The sequence below is a fragment of the Phyllobates terribilis genome, unplaced genomic scaffold (assembly GCF_046119375.1).
Source record: "Phyllobates terribilis strain yellow unplaced genomic scaffold, ASM4611937v1 Scaffold_4__5_contigs__length_816908805, whole genome shotgun sequence".
Classification (NCBI taxonomy): Eukaryota; Metazoa; Chordata; class Amphibia; order Anura; family Dendrobatidae; genus Phyllobates; species Phyllobates terribilis.
Genome location: NW_027362764.1, coordinates 41,750,560 through 41,760,313, shown reverse-complemented (window position 1 = coordinate 41,760,313; position 9,754 = coordinate 41,750,560).

The following is a 9,754-nucleotide window of genomic DNA, read 5'->3' as shown; positions in this document are numbered from 1 at the left end:
CTCTCTAGCACAGAGAGAGAGAGTTAACTCCCTCACTGCCGAAAAACACAAGCACCAAAAACTCAGCTGCGAGAAGTCAGGCTGTGTAATCGTGACGATCTTCGTGGCGACACACCCGTGACACGCATCCATGGGAAGATGGATAGCACGGCCTACCTGGAGATTTTGGCCAAGAACCTCCGCTCCTCCATCAAGGATCTTAAGATGGGTCGTAATTTCATCTTCCAACAAGACAATGACCCAAAGCACACAGCCAAGAAAACCAAGGCCTGGTTCAAGAGGGAAAAAGTCAAGGTGTTGGAGTGGCCTAGTCAGTCTCCTGACCTTAACCCAATTGAAAACTTGTGGAAGGAGCTCAAGAATAAAGTCCACATGAGACACCCAAAGAACCTAAATAACTTGGAGAAGATCTGCATGGAGGAGTGGGCCAAGATAACTCCACAGACCTGTGCCGGCCTGATCAGGTCTTATAAAAGACGATTATTAGCTGTAATTGCAAACAAGGGTTATTCCACAAAATATTAAACATAGGGGTTATATAATAATTGACCCACACTTTTATGTTTAAAATTTAATAAAATTCAACTGAGCAACATAACTTTTTGGTTTGTAAGATTTATGCTTCTGTTCATAAAACCTACTCTCGTTTGCAGTTTGAAGGCTCTAACTTATTTGCATCTTATCAAACCAGCTAAATCTGCAGGGGGTTGAATACTACTTGTAGGTACTGTATATCTATTTATTTATTATCTATTTATTATCTATCCATCTATTATATATCTATTATCTATATATTATCTATCTATTATCTATTGTGACTGAGTCACTGGTGATATATATGAGGGGAGGTATGTTTGAAGAGAAGGGTAAGAATGCCCGGATGACTAGGTGGTTCTTTGGTCTCCAGGATTTTAATTTTCACATGGAGCATAGACCTGGGAAGTTTGGTGACTGAAGGTCAGAGGGATGGGGGATATGTGACAGAGTCACTGGTGATATATTTGAGGGGGGATATGTTTCACTGCGGCTACTAGCTTCAGTGAACTAAACCTACAAATTTTCCTCTAGCATGTTATGTGTTAGGAGTTAAGCCACCATTTTAAAAGGGAGTGTTTTTTTGTGAATGACATTGAGATGGAAGGGAGGTCTTTCACCATATCTCCACCTCAGGCTCAGGTGTGGCTGGGCAAGTTAAATGCTCAGTTACTTTTTTTTTTTCTCTGTTGAGTTTGGACAAGGAAGTCTCCAGACTGTGGAACTTCAGCTCAGGAGGAGATGAAGTGTGCTGCAACTGAAGCAGGCGAATCCTGCACATATATGGACTGTACTATTGTTTATCTTTTGTTTTGCTGTTATGCCAGCAAGGCTGTGTTTATTTTGCCAAACCTACAGTGCTTTATGCCGTTTTAAATAAACCTGCAGATGAAAACGTTACTGAGTCTACTTCTGAAAGCAGCCGAGTGAGTCGTTTTACCACATATGGTGCGAGAGTGCATGCAAGATTCCAAGAACACGTGTACCTGCCACAGAGAACAGTGGATGTCCTGGGTAAAGGCCGCCAGCCAGCCAGAGATGTCTGGAAGCATGGAGGAGCTCATCAAGCACCTGGTCTAGAGTCAACAGCAGCAGCATCTGCAGAGACAGCAGCACATGCAGCAGCAGCATCGGGAGCTGCTACAACAGCAACAAGAGTAACAGCAGGAGACAAACTCCTCATGCAGCAGATCCAACGGCAGCAACGGCAGATGGAAAACGTAGCAGGGGAGGTCCGCAGCAGATAAAATCGCCCTTCCCTCAACTCCAGGTGATGTCTCATACGTCTGGAAGGCGATAAGGTGAGCTATGCAAAAGATGGCCCAAGGTGATGATGTTGAGGCATTTTTGACTGTGTTTGAAAGGGTAGCAGAGCGGGAAAAACTGCCGCCAGAGAAGTGCTGGCCCCCTATTTAACGGGTGAACCCCAAAAGGCCTACTATGACCTGACCCTATAGGATGCACAGGAATATGCCAATTGTTGCACGCCGCCTAAGTTTAGATAGGGGCAAGACGGATTTCATGAATTCTTTGGAATCCTGGGGGAACCGTTACTCAGGGTGACCATAGGCTGCAGCTTCTCTCGGGCACACGATATATTCAATTACTGACCAGACACATCTGACAAGAGTCTTCATAAACAGTTGAACAGTTACATTTATTCTCACAGCATCTTGCAGCGGCATTGTTAGAACCCTCCTGTTAGTTTTTTTCTATTTTGTGGTCACGTGACCTGCTGCCTATTTATTCCAGCTCCGCCCTTCTGGCTTTGCTGGACTTCAGTGTTACTTTTACTCTTAATCTAGCCAGGTGCTTTATACCTATCTCTATAGTTTGCTTGGTCCTTGGACCTCTAAGTATTTTTGTCTGTTTGTCTTTTTGCTCCGCTACAACTTCTGCTAGGAGGTGTCCAATTTTGTCCCAGTCCTTAGTACTTTTAGGGACCCCTCTTTTATATCTATAGGTCTGCGTTCAGACTAGCTGAGGACGAAGGCGGTTCTGTTCACAAGGAACAGGTTGCCCGCTGCATCGTAGGGAATCAGCTTAGTCCTATTGTAGGGACAGATTTCCTATCTTTCCTTAGTTCTTGTAGCAGATCATAACAGCCAGTGCAATGTAAATATACTTTGAGCAACAGGCTCCAGTACAGCAATACAGTTTCCTTAGCAGCACAACAGTACATAGTCTATGCAGTAGCACAGTAGCATACAGTCTTTCCAATAGCACAGTACAGTACAGTTTAAATGCACCAGCATGCACAGTGCTCCTTCCACGAACCCCGGTCCACAGCGTCCCTGGCTATTACCTTAGTGAAGTGAGGTACGGCGGGGGGGGGTTGAATGGCAAGAAAAGCCCGTTCCTCAGACGTGGTATTAGATTCCTGCGCCTGCTCTGCAGCAGATAACTCCTTGCTCCACTACTTTCTTGTGTAGATATCACGGACAACCAGGCGGCAGTTGCCGTGGGGTAGTGACCCAGGATCTAGTCAACCTGGTGTAGAGGTCTTCATCTTTCCAGCTTGCTCCCCAACTCAGAACTGACTCTGCTCAATCTCACTGAGGCAGGCCTGGCCACTCCCCCTAGCTGCACCCTATTAACCCACCTGGTTGCTGGATGCTTCTCAAGCACAACACTATGTGTGGTATCTACCCATCACAGTAGTTAAAAAAAAGAGTTATTGGCACGCTCAGGAGTGACTATGTCTGTCAGAGTACAAAGGGTCCACCACGGGGCGTATGCTGGCGACAAACTTCCTTGCTCACAGATGTTTGACTTGCTACATCTAATCCAGAAGTGGCTTCAGCCAGAGTCTTCCACTCCTGCCCAGATGGTTGAGCATTTGGTGATGGACAGGTTCATCCATTCCCTTCCCAGGCCATTTCAGACCTGGATTGCCCAGGGCGAACCTCGGAATACGGACGACCTCGTGGGCTTGTAGAGAGGGGTACAAAGTGGTCAAGAAATCTCTCGGGAAACCGGACATAGTCACTTCCCCGTACTGGAGTACCCAAAGGGAGATGGGCTCACCATGTAAGGAGTCTAGAATCACAATCGGGGGTCATCTCAATTCCACTGAGGGCCCTTCAAAGACTGTTGTTAAGGACGTGGTCTGTTGGTGTTGTCATAATCCTGGACACATAGCCTCCTGGTGCCATATGTTCCCAGAACCAAAGGGCTGCAGCCTAGGCTGGCATTGTTCCTATTACGCCTATCAGGCCTGTAGTGTGGACGGTTAACCTGGTGAGGGGCCGCAAGCGTGTGCCCTGTCCATTAATGGGGTGATGTTGCTTGGACTATTGCACTCTGGGAGTCTGGTGACCCCACCAGCTGATCCCTGCCAAAACCATGGGCATTTGCTGCATACATGGGGACGCCAAGGACTACCATGTGGCCAGAGTAACGGTGGGAACAGACTGTGGTGCCCAGCCCCAGGGCCGCATTTGCCCTTAGGCAATTGTAGGCACATGCCTAGGGCGCCAGAATTCGGGGAGGGCGGCGCTTGAGCGTGTTTTTTTTTTTTGGGTTAGTGCCCCGAGCCGGCTGGGTGGCTCTGCCCCCCCAGACATTGGCGGGGGGGCCCCCGGACCGCCCCGCCAGCAGCGGCGCACGGCCGCTGCTTCTTCTCCGGAAAGGAAAGTTAACTGCTGCAGTGCTGGCCCGGCCACGTCACTGCTAGGAGACACGGCCCTGTGCGCGGCCGTGTCTCCTAGCTGTGACGTCACGCAGTGCGCGCCCGGCCTGCAGTGCTGCACGGAGAGGACTGGAGCCGAGCCGGGGGATGGTGAGTCTGTGTGTGTGTGTGTGTGTGAGAGTGTGTGTGTGTATGAGAGAGTGTGTGTGTGAGAGAGTGTGTATGTGTGAGAGTAAGTGTGTGTATGTGTGATTGAGTGTGTGTGTGTGTGTGTGTGCAGGCAGATATCATTCTGTGATGTCTGTTTATATGTATTTTTGTGTTTCAAATGTGTTTATGCATGTATGTATATGTCTGTATATGTTTGTGTGTACGTGACTACGTGCGGCCTCCCGCTGTCTCTGTTGGGGCGCCGTGTGGCCTCCCGCTGTGTATAGATGGCGCTGTGTGGCCTCCTGCTGTGTATAGATGGTGCTGTGCGGCCTCCTGCTGTGTATATGTAGCGCCCCGAGGGCTCGGCCGCTACAGGGGTATTACACCTCTGCCAGAGGTGTGATATTCCACTCCCGGGTAAGGATGGAGTGTGGACCAGGGCTCAGTTAGCTGCATGCAGCACACACACCCCATTTCCGAGGGACAGCTCAACGGTGCTCCCACTAGACATAAGTGCAGGCACGACCGACCATGTCCCTGCTGGAGTGGGGAGGGAAGGGTGGAACACCCAGTGCTGTAGGGGCAGATAGGGGGCGGTTCCTGAGCGTAGGAAGGAGCCCATTGGTTGCTGGTCACCTGGGCTCATGGCTAGAAGGAGGTATAAAAGGTGGGCACCATCTTAGATCTAGGTTCAGTCTGTGAGGAGAGGAGAGCTGACAGGGAGCAGCAGCTCAGGCTGAGTGCTGCTCCAGAGGCAGGCCTAGGGAAGAGGCCGGGGCCTGAGAGGAGAAGGAGAAGTGGGCCTAGAGAAGAGGCCGAGGAGGAGGTGAAGGGGAGCTGAGATTCTAGCTCATCTCAGCTCCAAGAGAAAGGAACAGGAGCAGAAAGGAACTGCAAAGAAGGAGAGACAGAGAAACAGAAGGGCTCAGGAACAAGAAGGTGGAAGGGACCCTAAGAACCCACGAGAATCCAGGGTGCAGGGTCAGGCAGATTAAGGGTACCGGATCCCAAGTTGGTGGAGGAGAAACAACCCTCAGCCAAAGACCGGTCGTCGTGATCATATATTGGTGCGACACCTCATCAAACCTGCTAGGAAGGCACCATATAGGACAGCGGAGGACGGGGCCCACGTTTAACCGCACAGGTCCGCGGCAGCTGGACAAAAGTGGGTCACTGGTGAGGCAGGCCAGAGAAAGGATAAAAGGGGGTCCTGTGCCATGCTCCTGAACTGCCTGGGAGTTGACCGAGCCCCACACCTGGTGGACGCAGCACGGCTCGGGCAGTCATTGCCAGCTGAAGTGACTTGGATATTAACCGTGAGTAAAGACGCTGGACTGCAGTACGTTGTCTGTGTGCTTTTTCGCTCCTCCAGCACTACCGGTACTGGGACTCTCACTACCATCACTCCCAGCATCCACTACACTGCCCTGGGGCTGCACTCTTCCCGTGGGGAGTCACATCACCTCAGCTGCACCCATCATCAGCCCCAGCGGACTGCCTTGCAGCGGCGGTTCCTAATAACCGCAATCCACGGGTGGCGTAGTCGGACATTATCTAAAGCACGTAGCAGACTACCATTGGCCTGACCACCCTGAGCCGCGTGACCGGGCCGCCACCACTACTACCCCCAACGTCTCCCTATCGCCCGGTTCCGCGTGCCCCACGGCCCAGGGGGCGAGTCATATAGATGGTGCTATGCGGCCCGCTGTGTATAGATGGCGCTGTGCGGCCTTCCGCTGTGTATAGATGGCGCTGTGCGGCCTCCCGCTGTGTATAGATGGCGCTGTGCGGCCTCCTGCTGTGTATAGATGGTGCTATGCGGCCTCCTGCTGTGCATAGATGGCGCTGTGCGGTCCCCTGCTGTGTATAGATGGCGCTGTGCGGCCTCCTGCTGTGTATAGATGGCTACGTGCGGCCTCCCGCTGTGTATAGATGGCTACGTGAGGCCTCCCGCTGTGTATAGATGGCTACGTGCGGCCTCCCGCTGTATATAGATGGCTACGTGCGGCCTCCTGCTGTGTGTAGATGGCGCTGTGTGGCCTCCTGCTGTGTATAGATGGCTATGTGCGGCCTCCTGTGTATAGATGGCTACGTGTGCTCAATATTGAGTCATACAATTAATGTAAGGCTATGTGCCCACGATGCAGAAATGCTTCGGATTTTTTTTTAGCGTTTCTGCATCTCCCTGGCAGAAAAAATGCATGCGGATTATGCATGCAGATTTTACATGCGTTTTTCCTGCCAGGGACATGCGGATGTGAAGCGTTCTTCACTTGCAATTCCGCATGTGGGTTGACATGCGATTTTAGCATCACTTGGAAAGTGCTTGACAACTTGGTCACACTATATAAATCCATGCAACCGGCAGCATGTGCACAGCCTTCTACCAAGCGTTTTTTAAGCGTTTCTGCAGCGGAATTGCTTAAAAACTCATAGTGGGCACACAGCCTAAAAAAAATTATTATAATTAATATTGTGCCAAATTAATTTCACGTGAACTATCACATGATCTATCACAGGGGATCATGTGACATGTGATACTTCAGGTGTGTGTGTGTGGGGGCCCGCGCCTTCTAAACTGCCCGGGGCCCTTGCTACTCTTAATCCACCCCTGATCGCGCCCTCTCGCCCTCCGGTCACGCCCGCCCACCTCACCTCTCTAGTCTGCTCTGCTGCTGCGATCTGGAAAGAAGAGGAGGAGCCCGGGCACTTGAAGTTCCCGCGGAGGCCCGGGCAGCACATCGCTGGCGGCGGCTCATCTCAGCAGGCAGCGCCGGTAATTGTGTCCTGTTGTGATGTGCCATTGCGCCGACACTGCCACAAGGGCCGTGGTTCCGGTGCATGATGCTGGCTGAGGAGCTGCCGCTTCTGCAGACAGTCTGCTCTGCAGCATAATTGATGACGGCGGGCGGCAGGCGGGCGGCGGGATCATAGTTTAGGTGCAGACGCGCAGTCAGCAGCTGCCGCCGGTACTGTGTACTGTGCTGTGCACAGACAGTACAGCCAGCGGGCAGCAGTTCCAGCCTGACAGAGGCCAGACTGCCTGAGTCTCTGACTAGTCTCAGACTCTGAGGAGTCTGACTAGTCTGTGACTGTTGTCACTGGTCAGACATGATGGCAGGCAGCAGCAGGGAGGGACACAGTGGGGTCTGAATCCCAGACATGGGCTGCATCAGGCACTGCAGCATTGCATATGTGCCATATGCAATGCTGCAGTGCCTGCTGCAGCCCAGTTCTGTGTGGGCTGCACCCATCCCCCCCATATACAATACTGCAGCCCTGTGGTCTGTGTGGGCTGCTCCCATCCCCCCCACCCCCATATGCAGTGCTGCAGCCCTGTGGTCTGTGTGGGCCGCTCCCATTCCCCCCCACCCCAACCTTTTTATATGTGCTACATGGAATGGGGGGGGGACGTGACCGGGGGGGGCATCCACTGACAGTGCCTAGGGCAGCAGAAACTCAAAATACTGCCCTGCCCAGCCCCACGAGGTCAGGGTGGTCAAGGACCTGATACATCCTGTCATATTGGGGCAGGACTTCTCTTTATTTTAGGACTTGTGGAAAAGGGGGTCCGTATCGTCGAGTTGCTCGGAGAAAACCCAGATCCCACGGGAAGAAACCCCGTTGAAGTCAAAGGTGGAAAGTTCCTCCTGTGTGTCCTTGCCGGGGAAGAGGACGAGACTATGACTGAATTAGAGGTGTCCAGAGAGAACTTTGGGTCTGCTCAAGCTCGGGACTTGACCTTAAAGGGGATGTAGGACAATGTTACTGTCTGAAATGGGGTTGCTCAAGAGCCGGAGGCAGACATCAGGTTTCCACACTTTTAAGTTCAGGGGGAATTAGTATATTGGGTGACCAAACTAAGTGATTGTGAGATAGTGGAACAGCTGTTAGTTCCAGGACCATACCAACGGAGGGTATTAGATATGGCCCATTCACATGTTCTTGGGGGACACCTGGGGGTCGAGAAAGCTCAGGAAAGAATAATGAGGAGCTTCTATTGGCCAGAGTGTTATCGGGAGATCATAGACTATTGTAGGTCCTACCCCACCTGCCAGATAACCGCGCCCTCCTCCCACTTCCCTAGTCTGATGGTCCCACTACCTGTAATAGAGGTCCCCTTTGAGAGGATTGCCATGGACCTTGTGGGTCCCCTAGTTAAATCGGTCAGGGGCCACCAATACATCCTGGTGCTCATGGATTATGTGACCCTGCACCCCAAAGTGGTACCCCTAAGGAACTGGTCAAGTAAGAGTATAGCCTGGGAACTGGTCCATATTTTTGCTAGGACAGGTCTGCCAAAGGAGATTTTGACAGACCAGGGAATCCCCTTCATGAGCAAAGTGATGAAGGAGCTGTGTATGGTCCTTCAGATTGCCCAGCTACGGACCTCAGTTTACCATCCACAGACGGACAGCCTAGTGAAGCGCTTTAAAAAGACCTTAAAAGCGATGCTCAGGAAGGTGGTTGAGAAGGATGATTGAGACTGGGACTACCTGCTTCCGTTTCTGCTCTTCTCCGTCAGAGAAGTTCCTCAAGCCTCCACTGGCTTCTCTCCATTCCAGCTCCTTTATGGTTGGCAGCCAATAGGACTCCTAGACATCGCCAAGGAAACTTGGGAGGCCGAGGTCATGCCCCACCGAAGCATCATCGAGCTTGTCACCCAATTGCAGGAGAGAATGGCGAAAGTGTTGCCTATCATGAAGGAACATCTCCTCCAGGCGCAGGAAGCACAAGCAAGGGTGTATAATCGATCAGCGAGGCTGAGGCAGTTCCAGCCTGGGGATTGCGTTCTGGTGCTTATTCCCACCGTTGGCTCGAGAGCAAGTTCCTGGGCAAGTGGCGGTGGAGAAACTCAGCGAAGTGAACTACAAAGTCCACCAGCCTGGCCAAAGAAGCCGCACCAAGTATATCATGTGAACTTGCTCAAGCCATGGCAAGATCCGGAAACAGTGGGGGCTCCTTGTTTGGGAGCCAGTCCCAAAGCCAAAGTGGAGGATGTCACGATAGCAGAGACTCTATCGCCAGCCCAGAAGCAACAGTGTAGAGAGCTGCTGCAACAGAACTATGACCTCTTCTTGGAGTTGCTAGGGCGTACGCAGGTGGTTGAGCATGATGTGCTGACGGAAGCTCATGTTAGGCTAAAACTTAAGCCCTATAGGATTCCTGAAGCCCACCATTAGGTGATCTCAACTGAGGTGAAGGGGATGCTGGACCTTGGTGTGATAGAGGAATCAAAGAGCGGATGGTCGAGTTCCATCGTTCTCGTGCCAAAGCCTGATGGAGAGTGGAGGTTTTGCAATGACTACCGCTGGCTGAATGAGGTATCCAAGTGTGATGCATACCTGATGCCCCGCGTTGATGAACTCATCGAAAGGCTTGGACCCGCGAGGTATATTACCACCCTCGACCTGACGAAGGGCTACTGGCAGATCC